At 43.7% G+C, this 22,912-nt stretch overlaps 1 long non-coding RNA gene across 3 annotated transcripts; it reads left to right on the forward strand.

Annotated features, from left to right (window-relative positions):
- Positions 1-549: 549 nt before the first annotated feature.
- On the forward strand, positions 550-21,955 carry LOC142817958 (uncharacterized). 3 transcript variants are annotated; one of them, XR_012895441.1, is made up of 4 exons: positions 550-612; positions 2,902-3,041; positions 21,414-21,480; positions 21,779-21,955. It is a non-coding gene; the product is annotated as an uncharacterized LOC142817958 (long non-coding RNA). The 3 variants fall into 3 exon arrangements; XR_012895439.1 differs by lacking the exons at positions 550-612; positions 2,902-3,041 and adding exons at positions 6,155-6,169; positions 7,762-7,815; XR_012895440.1 differs by lacking the exons at positions 550-612; positions 2,902-3,041 and adding an exon at positions 18,884-18,916.
- Positions 21,956-22,912: the final 957 nt, after the last annotated feature.

Below are 22,912 nucleotides of genomic sequence, written 5' to 3' on the forward strand. Positions count from 1 at the left end.
CAGTACCCATTTATTTGAAAAATCTTGGTAGACTAATGAAATGTGTGAATATGGTACAACTCGCTTTTAAAAAGACGTTTCTGACGGTCATGAGTTCCATGCTGGTTGTGGCTGCAGTATACTCATATTGGCTAAACGCAGGAAGCCTGTGTGCTGTGTTATGACATTGCACGCTAAACATCACAACATTAAGCAGTGTCTATGTTTGGGTAGTCATTATTTGTTCAACTTAACCAGGCAGGTGCGCGTGCTGGCATTGACGATATACCAAATCACATTGTTTTGATGCTTGTGAGTCGGGAGGTGCACTCCTGGTGAATTTTGTGGTATTTCCATCTAGTTTTTCATTCGCTTTGAAAGAACCAACCCGGCCCTATGTATTTTATTTTCATACAGTAGTGGACGTCACAAGCGTTGTTCTTGCATAAAAAGCGCGGGCCTACGCATCAAGAGCAACATGGTCAAAGCGAAAGCTGGAACAAGGACATTACTAGAACAACTTGCAAGCACTATCTGGGCTACTAAAAGAAGTACGTTTGCACTGTACCCACTATATACTCCATAAGATGATGCGGTGGCTGATTACCATGAAGAATTACGGCTGAGTATTTTGTAAGTTTGAAAGCATCAACAAACCTCTTGGTATGGGATTTGTATTTTCTCACCTGATTGTTTTACAATTTCACCACGTGATACTGGGTACGTTAGCGTGGTTTCATGCCGACACAAAGCTTGTTTGTTTATTTTTTTGTGTGAAAAAGTTTCGAATGCCTGCATGGCTCTGTGATATTATACTTCATTCGCATGGAGATTGCATCGGTTAGAACCCCAGAGTATCACGAATTTTGTTTTCTTTGTATTTTTCTTTCTTTCGTATTTCGCGCAGTATACCGTTTACAAACATCGACTATGGCACGATAATTGTTACGAACACCGACGGCGGGTAACTGTGGTGCCCCTCTTGTGATCTCACAGCAGATTTCGCTGTATATTTGTGAAATTAGAGCCACTGAATCTTGATGCAACTCAGTGCCTCATTAAAGCGAGCATTCTATTAAACCTCAAGCAAAGGTAGGACTAAATGTACGTGTGCGTAGCAGCAATTACTAAAAACTTAGCCCGACACATTCGTCATTTACCAATTACATTGTGGCAACGGTTGCGGTGAATGATTGCGATCCTGAGCTACGCGGGCTCAGTCACGCCGGTGGAGGCAGCATTTTCGATTGAGGTGAAAATTCTACACCCGTAATGTTAGATTTTTGAACAGGTTAAGGAACACCAAGTGGGAGATATTTACGGAGTCTTCTACTGATATTGCCTTATAATGATAGCGTAGTTTTTCCACGTGAAACCCCAGCTATAATGGTTAACTGTTACAGTTAATCATATCCCCGGTAGAACAGAAATCGTATATTGCATGAGATACGAGTCACCGAGAATATGGCTTCCTTAAATGCCCCCTAATAGATGAAGAACTCGGTAAGAGCCACTTGTAATAAACTCTCGCCATACCTGCCTTTGGAAACGCTTCCTCCATTAGCACATAGCTTACTATAGCATGGTTTATGGGTGACGCAATGATTGAAATGATGGCCTGAGTTAAAAGATCGCTTCGTTGAGATTAACCACGAGACTACAAATTGGGATGAACACAGACGGGTGGGTCAAGTACGCACTCGTACTGCTTCTCCCTGTGGTACACTCGTGGTATCCGGTTGAAAGCATTTCTTGTGCTCTAATAGCTCTCTACTGTTGAATTCTGGTGCTATGTACAGATATTGGTCAGGTCTGAGGGCCCAAGCACTGGACTAGCAGACATTTCGCTCAACAAAATAAAGTATCCCAATTTAAATGCGAAGCATTTTTTGTGTAATGCAAGCAATTGTTCTATCTATCTATCTATCTATCTATCTATCTATCTATCTATCTATCTATCTATCTATCTATCTATCTATCTATCTATCTATCTAGCCGTTTACGACTGGGCGCTATCATGATCACCCTCTTGACTGGGCGTGAACCAAAATAACATGAAGGGTACCAAGGTTTAACGAATAATACGCAGAGGTCAAGACAATAATAATGTCACTATCACATCGCACACGTCGTAAAAACCTCCCTTCAAATAGTGGCACATACCCGAGGGCGAGTGTGTGCCACTGGTATGCGGGCATGTGCCACAGGTGATAGAAACTTAGTATCTACCCAGATGCTTCAAAAACACACAAGGGTAGTTTTAACGCGTAAGTGTTAAGAAAAAACTGTCTTCAGTAACGTTGAACCAACGAACGCACAGAAAAAATATCATGGTCCGAGCAGAAAGTGAATTCCAGCAACCTGCAGGGCGATCAAATATCCTACGACAGAGCCACTCCAGGTCTCGGCCTTACTTTTCAATAGACTCTGATGCTCGTGAAACTGCGATTCTGGATGCAGTACTGGCTATCAATTTGATTAATACTACATATGTAAACGTATCATACAGCTGCGACATCGAGCGAACATCATTTGTACTTAGGTGACACTCACTGAAGTTGATTCATGTAGCAGCGTCCACAGCTATTATCGTCGTTAGCCCCAGCGCTTCATATAAGCTCATCGCTTCTGGTGTTGCTAATATACATGATGTTACTGTTGGCAGTTTTGCGCAAGAGGAAACAACTGGTTTTTAAGCATCTGCAGTTTTTCAACAAGTGGATGTCCGTGCAACATTTGTACATATATTAAGTTTCACTTTCCATAACGTGTCGCTCAATAAAACATATTCAACATGATCACGTGCCCTCCGCATGCTTCGCATAACCTCGATTCACCAAAAACGGGAGATGTGCCTTTTGTTTTTGCAAACTATGTTTCCGGATTGGAATGGAATGAAAAAACTTTATTTCGGTCCTGCAGGATGCGCTTAGCGCGTAGCGGGCGTCTCCCACGTAGGGACCGACAGGGAGTACCTGGCGGCCGCTTCGTGGGCCTGCTGGACGGCCCATCGCTGGTCGGCGAGAAGTGAGCTCCTGAGGGACCTCTCCCACTTGCTTGAGGTAGAGTCGAGAGGAGTTGTTCTACACTCCCAGAGCATATGTTCGAGTGTCGCTGTGTGTCCACATGATGGGCATGTGTCGCTGGGGTATGCATCGGGATAATAAACGTGAAGCGTGGCAAGGTTTGGGTACGTGTGTGTCTGTAATAGGCGTAGGGTTAATGTCTGCGGTCGGTTAAGTTTCGGATGTGGGGGTGGAAAATGCGGCGTTCCAAGTAAAAGTGCTTTGTAATTTCATTGTACGTAATTGGTGCATCCCGATTGGTATCCAACCCAGGAAGATGAGGTTGCCCTGTGGCAGTGCGGTCGGCAAGTGCGCGCGCTGCATCATGGGCGATCTCGTTGAGGTTGGATAGGGCACCCGGCACCTGGCCGAGATGGGCGGGGAACCAGATGACAGTGTGGTGCTTCAGGGCACTCGGGTCCGCATTGCGCAGGATACGTAACGCCTGGTCGGAGATGACTCCGCGTTCGAAGGCTTTGATGTCCGGCCTGGAGTCGCTGTAGATGAATTCCCGTTTGCTGTCGAGCTATAGCTATAGCTACTTGCTCCGCTACTTCGGGGTTTCGGGTGAGGATTGTGGCGGAGTTAATATTCTGCTGGGCGGATGATACCGCGACCGCGGCGAAGGCTTGGTTGTTGCGATAGGCTGCGGCGTCCACGAACGAGACGTTGTCCGCTTCCATGTCTATGTGCTTGAGAATGGTGGTCGCCCGCGCAAGGCGCCTGCCTCTGTTGTATTCGAGGTGTACATTTCGTGGTATGGGAGCGATCGTAATAAGGTCGCGGATTTCACGGGGAATTAGAGTCAACTCTGGGGGGTCCCTGGCCCTCGAGGAGAAGAAGCCGAGCTCGCGCAGAATATGGCAGCCCGCCTTGGTTGTAGTGAGTCGGGTCAATTGCACACGTTCCTGAGCTTCGGCGATCTCTTCTAGCGTGTTATGTACGCCAAGCTCGAGGAGTTTGTACGTTGGAGAGGTGATAGGGAGGCCAAGGGCTCGTTTGACCACCTTGCGAATAAGCGCATTGAGTTGATCGCGCTCAGCACGCAGCCACTTGTGTATAACGGCAACGTACGTAAAATGGCACAAAACAAACGCGTGTACGAGACGCAGCAGGTTGTCTTCTTTGAGGCCATGGTGCCTGTTGGCTACTCTAAGTACGAGTCGTATGGCATTCTCAGTCTTAGTCCTGAGCTTGTGTACTGTTTGGGTGTTGGTTCCACGGGACTCGATAATCATGCCGAGGACCTTGATGGTATCTACCCTGGGTATAGTACGACCATCTCTCGTGTGGAGGGTGATATTGCGTTCCGCCGGAGGTTTCCACCCTTTGGGCTTGGCACCCCGGCGTTTGGGCAAATATATCAACAGCTCCGTCTTCGCAGGTGAGCACCTGAGACCGGTGTGGTCGAGGTAAGACTCGGTGGTGTCGATAGCCTCTTGCAGGGCGGACTCAATGAAGCCATCCGACCCTGTGGAGCACCATATGGTTACAGCATCCGCATAGATAGTGTGATTTAGCCCGTCTATTTTTGAAAGTGGTTCGGAAAGCCCGATCATCACGAGGTTGAAGAGCGTAGGTGAGAGGACGGATCCCTGAGGAGTGCCCCGCTGTCCGAGCTCTACTTCTTCCGACACTAGGTCACCTACGCGGAAGATGGCTCTGCGCCGAGTGAGAAAAGAGCGGATAAAGTAGTAAAATCGATGACCTAGGCCGAGGGCTGCGATCGCTTTCAAGATTGACGAGTGCGTTATGGTATCGAAGGCCTTTTCTAAATCGAGGCCGAGTATTGCACGAGTGTCCCGAGTGTTTCCGCCATCTAGAATTTGATGCTTTAGGAGTAACATGGCGTCTTGAGTGGATAACCCTGGTGGGAAGCCAATCATATGGTGCGGGATGTAGACTATGTTTCCGGCATTTCGAGAAATTCCCACAGGTGTAATACAATGTAGGCTTTAGAGTCAGCAAAGTATTGTGCACCTAAAGGGACGGCAACAGCATGAAGCAGGTTCATTCCAAAGAATTGATCCATCCTGCAATTTTTTCTGTGGAGAAGAAGCGTGTGACATAATTAATTTAGCACTACAATGGCAGCAATTCAGTGATTTAGCTGCGCAATAATTTTGTTTGTTATTTTGCAAGAGACTTCGATTTATTAACGTTCCTACGTGAAGTTCGAAGCAAACTTAGAAAACATATCTAGAAAATCCTTTGATTGTACCTGGTGGTTGTGATTTATTCATTTCATATCAAATAGTGATTTCTCTTTAAAGCCGATGGAGTTGCAGAGACAGTGTGCGGAAATGTAAATAAGATGGCGGTAGAAAACATAAAGTAAGACATTATTCAGCACAATTCTAACGTGTTACTTTTAACGAAGGGGTACTAGGTGTGGTAGAAAAAATGTTGTTCTTCATTCATTGTTACTCAGCTGTGGGAGGCTGCTTCCATTGGATTGACGGTTGCGGTACTAAGTATATGAATAATTTTCCAGATTTACAAATTTTATTGTCTACCTTATACAGATCATCTGCGAAATCAGACATATTTTTCGTTGTTAAAGTAGAGTGCCATGAAGAATTCCAGGGTGGTACAGTTTAGCAAAATCTTCAAATGGCAGAAACTTTGACGCGCGTTTAGTGCCGGCAGAAAAATGATTGCGTTCTTGACTTTTAAGCTAGCAGTGCTTTTATAGTTAAGCGATTCAGGTTATCTCAAAGAAGATAACGCGCAGCGATTATATTTTCTTTCAGTTAACCCAATATGGGTGCCCCGCCGCAGCGGCCTAGTGGCTGAGGTACTCGGCTGTGGACCCGCAGGTCGCGGGATCGAATCCCGACTGCGGCGGATGCATTTACGATGGAGGCGGGAATATTGTAGGCCCGTGTGCTCAGATTTGGGTTCACGTTAAAGAACCCCAGGTGGACGAAATTTCCGGAGCCCTCCACTACGGCGTCTCTCATAATCATAGCGTGGTTTTGAGACGTTAAACCCCACAAATCAATCAATCAACCGATTACGGGCGGTGCACACTTGAGCGACACATGATCTTTCTGTTCCAGATGGTTATTTTTTAAAATATAACAATGCGCCTCTTCGATACAAGATTCAAGTCGAATTGAAAAGTACGTATTACCCTTTTAGTGAAATAAAGTTTTTTTCATTCCATTTCATTTTTTTTAGTATTAGCTTCAAGAAATAGTGCACCATCATCAGCAAAATATTGATTGATTGATTTTTGAGGTTTACCGTCCCAAAACCACCATGTAATTAGGAGAGACGCCGTAGTGGAGGGCTCCAGCAATCTCGACCACCTGGGGTATTAAAACGTGCACCCAAATCTGAGTACACGGATTTACAACATTTCCGCCTCCATCGGAAATGCAGCCGCCAAGGCCGGGATTTGATCCCGTGACCTGCATGTCAGTGGTGGAGTACCTTAGCCACGAGACCACCGTGGCAGGGCTCATCGGCGAAAAGAAAGATGCAGGCGAAACAATACCAGAAGGTCCTTGAAGTAAAGATGAATATAGAAGGACACCACAGATTTCCATGAAAAACCGGAATCTACATCAGTAAATATTTAAATGAAAGTGCTCCAGTGCATCTTCAACTATGCGTTGGAAAAGTGCAAAAAAATTACCATGATCGGTTGATTGTTTATCACGAATATCGTGGATGTTATGTAAAAGTTTTGTAGTGAAACATTTGACTTGTACACGGACGACAAGAATATGAAAGAATGGTTGCAGCTCTGCCTAACGTCATTCAATCACAAAGGCTCGTTTCACATAGCTATGGTTTCTCGGAACCCATGAAGACGAAATGGTGACTTCTCTTCCAGACATCTATAATACTTTGAATATTGCATGTTCGAAAAGTTCTTGGCATTCCTATCAATATGAACCTGGCCATAATATAGCGTGAGAAGCTTTACTGCTTTGCTCTATCAGCTAAACCACCTGTCCCATCTTGAGGTCTGCATGACGGCTAATGGTTTGTTGAGATGTATTAAAAATATGGCCTGATATACGGTAGCTATCGCCTGGAGTATTTCTTGAAAATATAAGTAGTGAATAATAAATACAATCAGCTGTACTGTAATGAATCAATTATATACGATCGGCGAGATTTAAACACTCATTTGCAAAACAGCGAAAATGTACTTTTCAGCACACGAAGCTAACAACATAACGACTTCTTGGAAACAAGTTTTCGTAAACTGGAGCCTAATGTTCGCAAAATACTTAAAGAGCTCTTATTTACACAGACATTTGCATGAAGTTGTTCACTCACCACAGCTTTTGTTGAGCGGCCTCAGAGAGTATAAGTAGATAGTGCAAAACATGTGCTCTTGTGGTTATTATATAGGGTGAATCTTTTTCACTTTTGTCAATAAAGTCAGTAGCAAGAACAACTCAGGCATTTCTGTGCAAGCACATATTTAATAATTATTTCAAATGAAAGTCATCACTATTCTGCATAGCACAGTTTGAAGACTCTGACTGGAAGTCTTAAAACCAAATTCAAAATGACAAACTGTTCATCACTCGCGGAAAATCGCTCCGGGTTCATTAACGAAGAATATAATGGCAGCAATCATTTTTAATTACGTGTTCACTTCCACCACCCCCTCGCGCGATACATTCGAAAAGCCCTCGACTACCTCCCACCATACCTTTTTTTGCATGGCCACTGATAAAAAGGCTTCTTTCAGGATACCAATTTCGAAGCTTGTTTTCTGTTACCTGCATAATGTGTTTCAAGTTTGGTAAATCAACTTGTTTATTATAAATTATCTCGAAAACACGCAATGCCAGTAATAAATCTGAACTTGAGGCTGCTCTGGGAAAAGCAGAAATTCTTGACTGCAGGCGTAACCTAATACATTCACTGTAATTTTATAGCAAACCTTGAAACTACTACACAGCCTTGAGATTCTAATGGGCACAACAGTGCCAAATAACCATTTTGGCAGAATTGAGACTGACATTACCTCAGCACCACAATGAAAAATCCCGTATGTTTTCCTTTATTCGCATGTGTCTGCATGTATTTCGGTCTAACTTCGTACTGGAACACCGACACATTACCAATAAATAAGCGCATTACACAGACATGCCACTAAATCAATGCGGGTCTTCTACTGGGCTTCACCTTGATTTGTCTCTGCTCTTGAATGAGTGTTGTATGCGCAATATTTCAATTGGAATGGTTGCTAAAACTTGAATACTTCTAGCTATTGACGCCCTAACAAAGTTTTAGTAAGTTTATAAGAGTCACTGTGCAATACAGTCACCCATCGTCATAGCGAGCATGTAAACATTGCATATTATGTCAAATATTTGATAACGCAAAAAATATCTAGTGAGAAAAATATTAGGACAGGATGTGTAGGTACACATATTTTGCTTTAGGTTATTTCAAACTAGTGAATGGGTCAAAAAAAGAAGTCTGACAGTTTTTGTTAATGAAACATTGAGCTCTATAGCTTGAAGAAGGTGCCAAAACACATCGAAATGCCAATCTAAACAGCCGCAAAATGAACGAAGATCAATCGAGGCATTCATTAAAGAACCAAAGCTTGAAAGCGATATGCATGTCACCACTACGGCATTTAAATACTCATTTATAGTGTTTGCGCAACGTAAATAATTTGTTTCTCTTTACTAAGGAGAAGTCATGTAGGCTCATCATCGAGAGGCGTGCTTATTAAGGAGTGTTCATCATGACTCCTAATCAATATGCCACTCTCGATACAACAGCGGAGAGATGGACGTAATTATGGGGGGCGAAAAGAATATAATTCTACCTTGACTAAGATGAGAAGTGGAATGCAAGCTGTACAAGGCTTACGCGGATTGGAATACAGGATGTATGCAAGAGTTTGGTTATTTTTCGTATCTCTACATGCATGGAGTGCGCAAAGTTTGTATGAGTATTTTTTCTTATCCACCCCTAAAGTTTCATAACGTTCATAGCCATGGATTGCATGGGAAAATATTTGTGAATAATTATTACTAAATAAATGTTTATTAAGACGAAAGATGAAAACATCATGGTCGGTAACCAGAATTACTGTACTGCTCTTGCGCACTTGACATTCGTTTCGTATTTAAATAAACGTTGTTAGGTTTAGACAGATTGCCGGCGTCATTCAGGTGACACGGCGCCAGCCACAATAGGGTTAGGTAATAATACAGCATTCATTCCTGGTAATCGGTGGATGCCGCAATATTGGTGGCTTGTGAAGATTTCTATTTAATCTAGGTCATGAATTTCTGAGCCTCTGCTATATGTGAAAACAACGCTAACAGAAGTAAAACTATCGAGAAAACGAAGCACAGGTTTTTGAGAGAACAAATAATTTGTTAAGTTTTACGGCCTATGATAGACATTAGAACATCTCAGTGTTTCTCTCGTCTTTTCACATTTCTTTAAAAATTGAGAATTTTATTTTTTACGCATTTTTAACCTATTATACGGAAAACTACCCCATGTATGCTTATTGTAAATTTACTCGGAGACCTGCAGCAACAATTGAGTACCCCGCATTTTCTCCGCTCATGAAATGCGAGAGATCACCTAAACGGCAGCCGGTCGTTCTTTTTTTCGTGAAGGGTGGCAAATGAAAAGCCGTGCCAAAAGCCGTCCTTGTTTTCTGCCACAGTCATTACTTAAGAAAAAAATTCACTATTCCGCATAGTGCAGTTTAAAGACTGTGACTGATTATTTTCAGTTAGTGTTATAAGGGTATTCGAACCTGAACATGGCAACGTTTAACGCTAGAACCTTATCTAGTGAGGGAAGTCTAGAGGAGCTAGAGGGCGTTAAGTGGGATATAATAGGGCTCAGTAAAGTTAGGACGACAAATAAGGCCTGTACAGTGCTACAGAATGGACACGTCCTGTGCTATCGCGGCTTGGCCAAAAAAAAAAAAACTGGGAGTGGGATTCCTTATCCACAGATATACAGCTGGCAACATAGAGCAATACTATAGCTATAATGAAAGGATGGTAGGCATTCTGATAAGCTCAATAGGAGATACAAGATGAAGGTGGTACAGGCCTATGCGTATACACCCAGCCTTGATGACGCGTCACTTGAAAGCTCCCAGGAAAACACGGAATCGGCAATGAGTAAAATAAAAACACAGTACAATATACTGATGGAAGACTTCAATGCCGAGGTAGTAAAAATGCAGGCTGGAGAGCAGGCAGTAGGAGATTACGGCGTCGTTACTAAAAATGCCAGAGGATAGCCATTAGTAAAACTTGTAGAACGAAATAATTTACGAATATTGATTATCTTCTCCCGAAAACGAGGGATCGTAAATGAATATAAAAAAGCCCTAATGACGAAATTAAGAACGAAATGGGCTTTATAGTGAGTGCACACTCAGGCATCGTGCAGGATGTGTGAGTGCTTGGCAAGGAACGATGCAATGACCATAGAATTGTACAGTCTTGAATTTGCCTAAACTTGAAGAAGGAACGGCAGAAACTGACGCACAAGAAGCGGATAAATGAGCTAGCACTGACAGGCAAACTGCATAAATTCAGAGTCTCGCTTCAGAACAGGTACTCGGCTTTTATCGAGGAAACTAGCCTTAGCATGGACGCAATGAAAGAAAATCTGACGAGTAACATTACGGAGTGTGCAGGGGAAGTTGGAGGTACGGCAGTTAGACAGGACACTGGCAAGCGGTCCCAGGAAACAAAGAACTTCATTAAGAAGCGTCAAAGCATGAAATTCCTAAATACAACTGACAAAAAGTTTAGCTGAGCTTTAGAAATTATTATTAGGCGTAAAATATCCGATGTATAAAGTTATAACATGAAGAGAATTGAACACGCTGTGAAGAACAGAGGAAGCGTCTAAGCAGTGAAGAGGAAGCTTGGGATAGGCAGAAATCAGATGTATGCACTGAGGGACTAGGAAGCCAAAATAACTACCAATATGGATAGGATAGTTAAAATAGTGGAGGAGTTTTTACAGAGATCTGTATAGTAGCCGAGACAACCACGAGCTTACTATAAGAACAAGCAGTAACCCTGATGGCACCCAACGATTGATGATAGAAGAATCAGAAAAGCCTTGGAGAGCATGCAAAGAGGCAAAGCTGCTGGTGAGGATCAGGTACCATCAGATCTGCTGAAAGATGGACAGATTGTGTTAGAAAAACTAGCCACTGTGTTTAAAAGGTGTCTCCTGACTGGAAGAGTACCAGAATTCTTACATCATCTTAATACATAAGAAAGGAGTTGACAAGGAGATGAAGAATTACAGGGCGATCAGCTCGCTCTCCGTCGTATACAATCTAATTACAAAGGCAATTGCTAACATATTTAAGGCAACAATAGAATTCAATCGGCCAAAGGAACAAGCAGAATTTCGAACAAGCTACTCAACAATCAACCACACTCATACTACCAATAAGGTACTGGAGAAATGCTCAGAATACTGCCAATCACTATACATAGCTTCATTGATTACGAGAAGACCATGGATTCAGTAGAAATATCAGTAGGCATGCAGACACTGCGTAAACAGATCGTCGACGAAGCATATATAAACATCCAGGAGGAAATCTACAGGGGGCAACAGCTACCATAGTGTTTCATAAAGAAATCAACAGAATACCTCTCAAGAAGTGTGTAAGGCATGGGGGATACAATTTCCCCAATGGTATTTATCCCTTGCTTTCAGGAGGTTTTCAGAGGCCTCGAATGGAAAGGGTTAGAGATAAGAGTTAATAGAGAGCACCTTATTGAACTGCGCTTCACCAATGCCATTGCATTGTTGAGTAACTCAGAGGATGAATTGCATTGCGGAGTTGGACACGGAGAGCAGAAAGGTAGATCTTAAAGTAACATGCAGAAAACGAAAGTAATCTACAACAACCTCAGAAGAGAACAGCGTTTCGAGATCGGTAATATTGCACTAGAAGTTCTAAAAGACTTTGTCAATTTAGGACAGATAACAACCGCGGAGCCGAACAACGAGATTGGAGTAACTAGAAGAATAAGAATGGGGTGGAGCACATTTGTCGAGTGCTCTCGAATTTCGACAGATATATTGCCACTATTTCTCAAGGGGAAGTATATGACTGCTACAGTTGTCCGGTACTTAGCTACGGAGCAGAGAGCTTGAGACCTATAAAGAGGGCTTAGCCTAAATTAAGGACCACGCAGCAAGCAATGGAAAAGAAAATGGTTTGTGCAACCTCATTAGACCAAGAAGAGTGCAGAGTGGATCCGGGAACAAGCCGGGCTTAAGGAAATCTTATTTGAAATCAAAAAGAGGAAATGAATATGGGCCGGCCATGAGCGCGTAGACAGGATAACCGCTGGTCAGTGAAGGTAAATAACTAGATAACAAGAAGATGCAAGCGGGTTAGAGAGAGACAGAATTTTAGATGGGCAGATGAGGTTAAATGTTTTCGGTATAAAATGGCAGCAGCAAGCACAGGACCATGTTGACAAGCAGAACATGGGAGACGCCTTTGTCTTGCAGAGGGCGTAATCAAGCTGATGATGACGGCAATAACAATAACGATGATCATGATGATGATGATAAGTATACAATGACAATTCGTATAGTCAACCACTAATGTTCATGGACCACAACGCCACGTGGGCGAAAATTTTTCACGACACATACGTACATCCGTGGCGTATGTGTCAAACAAAACCTATTTATAATCAGCCTTTACGTAAAACGTACTATTCGAGCTAGATGTGGCTTTTATTACATCACATAACGAGAGCAGGTAATAGATGTGGACACAAAGTTTTTTATTGATTGCTGCAAATACAGGTTGAGTTATATCATTCTTGTTTTTTGGTACGAGGTAGGTAGGTAATCAACTTTATTGATTCACGAAGGAATCATTTGAGGGGGGGGGGTGTGGTTGGGGAAGTAGAATCAGGATGACGACGAGCCCTCGGGCCGCTCTAGGTGGCTGGACACTGCTGTGCTTCGGCGACCCTTCTGGCCCAGCTCACTGTCCGGAGCTGTACACCCGGTTGCGAGCTGCGCAGAGCAGCCTCCCATCGCTGCTGGTGTTCTGACCCTTGCCACGGAGGCTTGGGCTTGTTTGGACAATACAGAAATATGTGCTGGAAGTCGGCTGTGGTGCGAGGACATAAGTTGCAATGAGGCGAGGTTTCACCATGTGTAAAAAGAGAGAGAAGAAAAGGAGTCGTTACTGTGGCCATTTGAAGTCTGCGCCACAAGGCCTGGTCACTTCTGGAGAGAGATTTATGTGGCGGGGAATACGTTAGGCGGGAATTTCGGTAAAATAGCGTGATATCGTGATAGCTGAGGAGTCGATCCCTGGCACTTCGAACCGAAGGCAGGTCGCTGTGAGTCCGGTTGGCGAGTGCTCGGGCTTGGGTGTGAGCGGCCGTGTTGCCTGGGTGTCCACAGTGCGCAGGGACCCAGAGGAGGGTGATGAGGCGATCAGGCGGAAGAGATGATTCAAGAATTTTAGCAGCCGGAGAATGAATTCGGAAAGTGGCGAAATTACGAATTGCAGTTTTTGAATCAGAAAAAATATACTCAGCGGAGGAGTGAACAATGGCTAAAGCAATTGCCGCCTCCTCTGCTTCTAGGGATTCTGTCGAATTTTGAAGGGACGCACTTGCGACCAGTTTTTGAAATCCATCTACGACGGCTACCGCGAAAGCTCGATGATCTACATATTCGGCCGCGTCTACATAGACTGCGGGAGAATTAGGAGGGAAGCGCTTCTGAAGGGACTTGGCTCTGGCTTCCCGTCGCGCCCGATTATGTTCTGGGTGAGTATTTTTGGGGAGTGGCGGAATTAATAGGTTGCTGCTAACAGTGACGGGAACTGCGTGCGTGGCCGTGGTGTGACCAGGAACGTTGATTCCAAGTCGGTGCAGGAGTACCTGTCCTGTTTCTGAGAGTGATAGTCTTTGATATTGGCTGAAAAGATGCGCCTCTACAAGCTCTCCCAGAGTGTTGTGCACCCCAAGTTGAAGTAGTTTATCCGTGGATGTTGATTTAGGGAGATGGAGCGCAGTTTTATAGGCATTACGAATGAGTCTGTTAAGATGCTCGGTCTCCGTAAGTGAGAGATAGAGGTAGGGGATAGAATAGGTAATTCTGCATAGGCAAAAGGCCTGTATGAGGCGGCGTGTGTCTGCTTCCCTCATGCCGCGATGACGATTGGATATGCGCTTAATGAGGGAAGCTGTATTTTGAACTGAGGTGCGGATTAACTTTATTGTGTCAGCGTTCGAGCCATTTTCGGAAATAATAAGGCCTAAAATATTCATTTTATTGACCCTGCGGATAGGGGTGTCATCAAGCATGACTTGAATGTGACATGTATCTTGCTTTTAAAGTCAATTACTAGGAGTTCCGATTTAGCCGCCGAGCAGGTGAGCCCAATATTGTTGGCGTGTTTAACAACAATGTCAGCGGCCAACTGAAGCTTCGATTCAATTTCGCCTTGGTTGCCAGTATTGACCCAGATGGTGATGTCATCCGCGTACAAGGAGTGATTGATAGAAGAAAGTTTGGCAAGTTCCCGCGCTAGCGGTATGAGAGTAACGTTAAAAAGGAACGGGGACAAAACCGATCCCTGGGGCGTTCCCTTGCTACCTAGCATGAAGGGATTGGTTTTGAAAGTGCCCAACTGTAGGCAGACGGACCTATTGCTGAGAAAGGCAGAGACATACCTGTGCGTGCGAGAGCCTACGTTTAGTTCACTAAGAGATTGTAAAATCGAGGAGTGAGAAACATTATCAAAAGCCTTAGTCAGGTCCAATGCAAGGATGGCTCTGGTGATGTGTGGAAAAGTAGGATTTAGCACGTCCTCCTTAAGCTGCAGCATGACATCCAGAGTGGAGAGTCCCGCTCGGAAGCCGTACATGGTGGAGGGAAACAGTTTTTCTTGTTCCATGTAGCGATTAAGACGATTGAGAATTACATGCTCCATCAGTTTTCCAGTACATGAGGTAAGAGAGATCGGTCTCAAATTATTAAGGTCTAACGGCTTATTATGTTTGGGTATGAAAGTCACCTTAGCTGACTTCCATTCCTGGGGCAGCGTGCCCTGCTCCCATTGTTGATTCATGTAATCGGTAAGAGCTGCCACTGACTTGGAGTCTAAATTTCGGAGTGTTTTGTTAGTAATTCCATCTAGTCCTGGAGCAGATGTGGTGCGAAGTTTGCTTAGGGCAGCCCAAACTTCCGCCTCTGAAATTGGTGCATCCAAGTCTGCATTGAGAGCTCCATTGTAGGTAGGTAACGATTCTCGCCTTGGGCCAGGGAAATACGTTGTTTTAAGAGCAGTTTCAACGTCTTGCCCTTGTTTTTCTACTTCAAACAAGAGTTTCGTAATTCGCTTATTACTTTCACATCGTGAGGAGCATGGATCTAACATATGGCGAAGCAGGGACCAAGAGTTCTTCATATGTAGAGTACCGTCGAGCCGGTTACCTATCTGGTTCCATTGCTGCGATGAAAGTTCGGCCGCGTGTTCAGTTACAAGCTGGAGTGTTTGTGACATTTTGCGTTTTAGTTTACGATTATATTTTTGCTTGAGCCATCGTTTCTCCAAGCTCTGATAGGCCTCCCATAGGTGGAGTAGCCTGGTGTCTACTGGATCACGGATATGTGCGGCGGGGGCTACTTTTACGCTAAGAGCTACATCCTGTTTAAGCTGAGACGCCCAGTCTTTGTAGTCTTGAATTTCTTTTTTCGGGTTTCGGTCTCGAATTTTTCGAAATTTATCCCAGTCAACAATATGTTTTAAATGAAACTGTGGACGAAAATTGGCATGGGGCAGTGTAATTGTTAGGATGTAATGATCACTGCCGAGGTTGACCCCACTGTGTGTCCAGTTAGCTTGTCGCACATTTTTAGTGAAAGTAAGGTCAGGGGTGGTATCTCTGCTCACACTGTTGCCAATTCGTGTTGGTAGCATGCAGTCAGTGACTAGAGTGCACCTGTTTCGCTGAATGTATTGAAGAAGGCGGGTGCCCTTGCGAGTGTTTCTCCTGTAACCCCAATCTACGTGCGGGGCATTAAAGTCACCCATTACAACTATGGGAGCAGAGTTTGCTATTTGAATGGTCCTATCAATTGCTTCAAAAACAGCAGTGAGGCCATCTCTAGGATGAGAATAAATATTCAAAATAAAATATGTGCCTTGTCCTGTATGACGTGGGAGAAGTTCAAGAAAAAGGCAGTCACTGTAAAGATCGGAAAGATCATGCGCTATAAACGAGATATTTCTCTGTATATATGTGGTAGCCCATGGGGAGCTAGGATGCGAATGTACAGCCTGATAGCCGAGGAGTTTGCAAGCTTTTAAAGGCTCCTGTACGGAGATGACATCAGGGGCCCGTGTAGACCGCTGTATATAAAGTGAGAGGTTGTCTCTCTTGTTTCTTTATCCACGACAATTCCATTGCCATATGTAGAGTGAAGAGGGTGAAGATGAGGCAAGGGTGCAGGAGGGGGTTATGGCTGCGAAGGCACTGGAGAGGGTTGAGATTGTGGGAGAGATTCGAGCCGAGCAACTAACACGTCTAGAATACTCTCTATCTTATTGAAGCGTTCAGCAATTTGCGTAAAGCCTAAATCAACCTTTTGTTTGAGTTCGCGGTGTTCTTTCCAAATTTTTTGACTGGTGCTTTTAAACCCGTCCTCCGATGACTCGGGTTGCTCTGTCCTTTTCTTTTTTGCTGGCTGTGGAGAGGAATCTATAATATCGGTCCCTGATTTTGCTGCCATATCAGGCTCCATGACAGAGGGGGAGATAGATAGGGGTGGAGAAGACGCGGGTGGGGCAGCTGTAAGTGTACTTAAATGTTCCAGCACCAGAGCCGACTGTTGCTTTAACTCTTGATTCTCTCGCATTAGACGTTCGATAGTCTCCTGAGTTTTAGAATTTTCTTTAGCGTCAGAGAGCATACAACTGGAGCAGGAGGCTTGCTTTGCCCAGCTCACCTTTTCGGGTTTGGTGCTGAAGTCGCGGCTTTGTGATGCACTTCGTCCAGGGCTTTTGCCTTTGCTGCCACGGTTTCGTCCAGGACTCCTGCTTCTGCTGCTACGGTTTCGTCCAGGACTCTTGCTTCTGCTGCTACGATTTCTATCGACGATTCTTGGAAAAGACTCCTTCTCGAGCTGGAACTCGGGCTGCTCCTGCTGGTGCTCTTGTTGCGGCCTTTGTCGTGGCCGAGAGAGACGGCTGAAGCCACGCTGAAAGCGTTGCTTGCATGCCCTGTCACCCGTCTTGTGAGCGTCCCCACAGATGACGCACTGCGGGGTGCAGGGATAGTCCTCCGGGTGTTTCTGTCCGCAGCTTGAGCACGTGAGGCGATTTGGCAAAGGACATACATCTCGTTGGTGGCCGACTTGTCTGCAGTTAAGGCACGCTCCACCTTCGGTCGAAAGTTGAAAACGGCGTAGAGGATGCCAAACATTTTGACTGACGGAGGAAGCTCCTCAGCCATGAAGTGAATGAGCACTGAGCGTGAGGTACGCCCCATGTCTCTTGCTTGGACTATTGGTAGAAGGGGATTCGCCCGACGTAATTCTTGAAGCAAGTCCTGAGGTGATTCACCATTCCAAGCGCGGTAGATGATCCCTGCCCGTGCCCCGTCCGGGGAGCTATGTACGCGTGAAATCCCAGTTTTTTACCACGTAGCGTGAGTTCTCGTATTTTCGCATAGTTGGCAACTCGGTCGGCGCAAGATGTGGACACGGTGAAAATATTTTTGGCCAGATTGGTGCACACAAGATCTTCGTCGGCAACGACAGAGTGCAGTCCGCTTTTGGCGACTACAGCCGCTCGTAACTCTACGTCGTTGTATTGGACCAGATCTACGCCCGTACTCGGACGAAAGACAATCTTGAAGTCATCGACTGGCAACCGTGGCAGTCGTTTTAAGCGAGGACGCGCCACAGCTGTGCTGTCGAGCTTTGAGGAAACGCTGGGCGGTGATTCCGTTTTGCGTGCTGGCGTCTCGGCAGCTGGCGCCGTTTTACTTGACTGCGTTCCTTCAGTTTCTTTTGATTGTTGTCGAGGTGAGCGTTGTCAGGCATTCAGGACTACACTCCATTCTTCTGGGTTGAATTCTGTGGCAGGTAAATCCGTGCCACTCACCATGTATGCCATTGCGTTGCCGAAAAACTTGTGCACGCGCGTCGAAGCACGAGCCCGACGCCGGTGCCGGTGGCGTTAGGGCTAACGAGGCGGCGTTCCCCCGCTCAGCAAGAGTTGATGTTTGCAAAGCTCCTCAAGAACAAAGAGGTTTGAGGCACTCACCAGCAGCGTCGCCAACTTGCTGAAGTTCAAGAGAGATCACTGTTGGCACCAAAAAAGCAGTCTTGGTTCGACAAAAACTTCGTAGAATACGGAGCCCATGCGAGGCACGTCAGCCTTGCCTGGCCCCCTAGCGGACCGCGATAGAGCAGGCTGGCCTTTTTGGTACGAGTAATCATTTGTACGCCTTATTGTATGGGGTCTGGGCAAGTTAAATTGAAATATTTTGTAACATATTCATTATTAGGATAGACGTTGAACGCATCATGCGAGGTAGTTATGTGCTGCTTTAATTATATAGCAGAGCAGACGATGTATGCGGCCAAAAATATTTTACGATTGCTTGAATGATATTCTTCGTTACTGCGTTCGAAGCAATTTTCTGTAAGTAAGGAATTCTAGGCCTGTATGAGTGGGGATTGAAGGATTTATATATCAGCCTTGATTAGACGCGCTATCCAGAGCCAATGAACTATTTTATTTCAATTTACTGGCTTGAACTATATAAAGACCACGCTTTACACTATATACACATACTCCCTGAAGAACTGGTACAAAAGCTGCGGTGAGTGAATGAATTCCTATGATTATCTTTGTAAATATGAATTGTGTGAATAATAACTGGCCCCAATAGATAGTTTGCAAAAAAGTCTTATGTGAGGGTGTCACTAATGTTGATAACCAGACGTACCTAAACGTACAACTTTCCTCTTGCGAGCTTACTTCCTTCAGTTCATATTGCATATTGTTAACCCATTAAACACTAGTTTCTTTTTTTCATACGTGTTATAAAAACATGTGTCGTATATTATTTTATATGCATCTGACAGATCATGCTGAATGTATCTATGTGAATGAAAACTTAGTTTATAAGATATGGCGCATAACCATGTGGTCAATCTGGGCCCTTAGGGTACAGCAAAAGTGACAAATTTTCTGTCACGACTAGACACATCGCGAAAAGAATTATCAATTTGTTCGAAACCTAGTGAGAAATGATATGAAGCAGAAAATGCCCATGCCGACCTATCATTTGCGGCACTGTGTCGCCACCACACTATTGCAGTGGTGTTCAGCGCACCTACGCCTTTTGCTAGTAAGCGTAGTTGCGACGAAGTTTGCATATTTGAACGAAAATGCACTTTCTCAATAAGCGTCGATGTTTTTCGATGGTCAGTTTCTTTTCGCTTGTTAATTTCATCTGTGAGGTAGGTTTGAGAAAGTTTTCGCCTCAAATAAAGTTCATTGATGTGGAGTTTTGTGCCCCGATCGAGCACCACGCATCGCTTATGGCTACGCTAGGACGTGTACATCGCTCAATTTGGCCATTTTTACAAACAGTCCTAATCCACAAGGCGCCTACATTTTCGTCCATCTGATCGGTATGTTCCCTAAATCAGTTGTATTTGGGAAGGACATTGCAGCGAGACAACGGGGTCTTTGGTGAACTAGAAGGAAACTTCACATCTGGACTTCTGTCCCTTACACTTAGGCAGGTATTGGTGATGCATGGCCCTGCTCTTCATACTCTGCTTTATAGCTTAACAGTCACATCCACCATTGACGCAGCCATCAGCTAGATTGCTTTAACACTTAGGTTATCGACAATTTCGGTGCGCAAAAAACGGCGATCAAAATTTTTGGAGTCCTTCAGAACTACGTTCCTCATATTCAGATTTCAGTTTTAAAGCGTAGACCCACATTGCCTATTAAGTTTGTTATATTGAGGTTGTCCTTGACACTGCCATAACCCTCATCGGATCAATTTTTTCTTATTAGGTGGTCGTCTCCAGTAGCTCAAATCAGATAGCCGAGAGATGTTTATCTTTCACTCGAGTATTGCAATAAATTTATTTAAACATAGTCCTCTAAATTTACATATATTTTAGGTGCTTCAATCCTAAAATAATACAGCGTGCTTGGAGAATTCTGATATATTTTTTCGCCTCTTAATTATTAGTTCGATTAGTACGTTTTCAAACAATATTCCAACAACAACTTGAACAGGCTGCGGAGGCAGGGCTGATTACATCGAAAAGTAATCACCGTTGCTTATTTCATTCAATTAAACTCGGCTTGATTTTTTCTGGTATCGCTAACGGCGCATCAAAATTTCTGCCACTTGAATATTTTCATAAAACATACTCATAGTATTTTTCCCGACTCACCTATTTTATCACCGCAAAGCACGTCAGATAGCGCGGCTTGCTACCATTAGGCAGACCTCACATTCAGAAAAAAAAAATGTTCATGTATCTACTATAACACAGGGTAGTGAAAATGCCCTCCCTCTGACATTGCATCAATCAAGGATAACTATTGTTTTCATGTGGTAATAAATAGGTTGTATCAGTACAAACACATTAAAATATGGTCATTGTTATCTTACTATTCTTTGAGACCAGTTGATCTATATTCCTATCTACTTCCCTGTGTGAATTTGTCTGCTTTGAGGGCTGAATAAAAAAAATGAAAGAAGTTAGTGAGCCCCACAAGGATTTCTCAGGGTTACTCCAAGATATGTTATCTTCTAGCTCTTAAGAGTTTTCCTCGGACCCCTATCTACAAGAATATGTTCGTCACTTGTAGCTTTTGGCAGGTTACGAATTTATTTGTGGTCCAAATCACACAGGGAGAATAAGCAGGTGAAGATCAAATGTGCTTTTTATGTTACTTTTTTTATTCTGAGCGGCGCCTAAAATAGTTTGTTAAGCATTCGACCACGTTGTCAAATTTTACGTGTTTGAAACGCTTCGACAATTTCATCAATGTGGGTCGTAAAAGTGAAACTGTCAGAAAACCATGGTCTCCAATCAGAGTCTTGACACACATTTTGGTATTTTAAAGTGTACGATTGCACATCGGCAGCGGTAGCCATGCAAATGACTTGACAGAAATGTATAAAGCTGACGAAAATGAGAAAGTACCCACACCAATGCAGCAATTTTTTAGCACTATGATTGTATTACAAATGATTATAGAAGCAAAAATAATGTGTAAATAAGTAACATGAAAGTATCGACTGTAGTGCTAAACCTTAATGCCTCAAATTGTTTCTGCAGAGAAAAAAGTTCAAAATGAAGCAGATTTTGGGAATGAACCTTCTTGTTGCTGTTGCCGTCGCACTGGGTAGGCAATGCTTTGGTAATATTTAAATAAATAATACGTGCTCTAGGCCCCACCTTGGTGGTCTAGTGGCTAAGAACACCTGCTGTTTTTCAGCTTACACATACACCGCACTCTACACTGGTCTTCACCACGTTGCCTTCCCCGAAACGCAATCGGCAAAGTGGTAGTCGAGGACGTGATCTTCAGAAACGTCTTTTTAATAGAAAAATATTGTCATAATAATGCATTTATGCGGTTCATGTGAACTTTCTCATTTAGTGTTATTTATTGTTAAAAACAAATCATAATATATTTTCAGCTGTGATCATCATGGCTCCTAACGAAGCGGTTGCTCTGGGTGATGCCATCGGAGGCATTAGTTCAATTGGTTTGCCCAAGAAGTGAACGAATGCTGAATATGGATCAAGCTCTGGCCATTAGTGTCGGTTATTGAATCACTTTTCAAACGCAATAAAACTTTATTACGTGGGAAGGACCTCTGACCTCGTTTATCTACACATGCATTAATACTTCAAGCAATAGATTGGCCCTGTCGGCCAAGCTACTGTCATGGTTTAGTGTTCTCTAATGTTAGTGCTACTGCTATACAGTAATACTAAATTGCAACCGATTATCAGAGACTCTCTCAGAGCCACGACTGGCTAACATGGTATCACTACATAAAAAATTAATGTATTGTTGAAATATTGCGAGACTAATCGTAATTAAAAATCATTCTGTTATTATTTAAATGTATTTAAGTTTGAAGATTATCTTCTTTATTAGTATTGCAAAGAACTATTGCCGTCGTTGGCCATGCCAACGTCATTATTTAGTGTTTTCTAATCTCTATGGGAGTGTTATATGTTAACAGCAGTATTGTACACGCTGCTAAATTTAATACTAGTTACTCAAAAAAAAACGATCGCCTTACCGCCCTGCGACACCCCCCTCCCCCAAAAGTAACGCGTTGTTATCAATATTAACGAAAAAACGTTATGGAGCCGACCTTTATTGATTCACTCAGACTTTATTCAACACAATTCATAATTGTCTTCGGAGACTCAGCCAAAGGCTCGAAAGGTGCCTGACTAGTCTACGTTACCCAGACAACACCTGCGACAGTGCGTGATGTCATTCACAATTTAACATTTCCCCAATATAACTTGTATGGTATACAGAAGAGATAAAAAACAACTCCTCTTGTAGCCTTGAGAGAAAAATTTTTACATGGATAATTTTACGCTATTGAAGCCCAATAGGTTTCTTTGATTACTGTGACTCCGAACTTATTGGACAACGGTGGTTGTCAATGGCATCCACTGCGTACAAGGAAAACAACGCACAAAACTCAAATCGCCGAAATAAATAAAAACGCACCAGCAGTCATCAGGCAGCCCTTCATGGGCGTGAATGAACTCAAAACCAGCCAGGGCACCAGAGTATACTACTG

This window comes from Rhipicephalus microplus, chromosome 5 (assembly GCF_043290135.1).
Source record: "Rhipicephalus microplus isolate Deutch F79 chromosome 5, USDA_Rmic, whole genome shotgun sequence".
Classification (NCBI taxonomy): domain Eukaryota; kingdom Metazoa; phylum Arthropoda; class Arachnida; order Ixodida; family Ixodidae; genus Rhipicephalus; species Rhipicephalus microplus.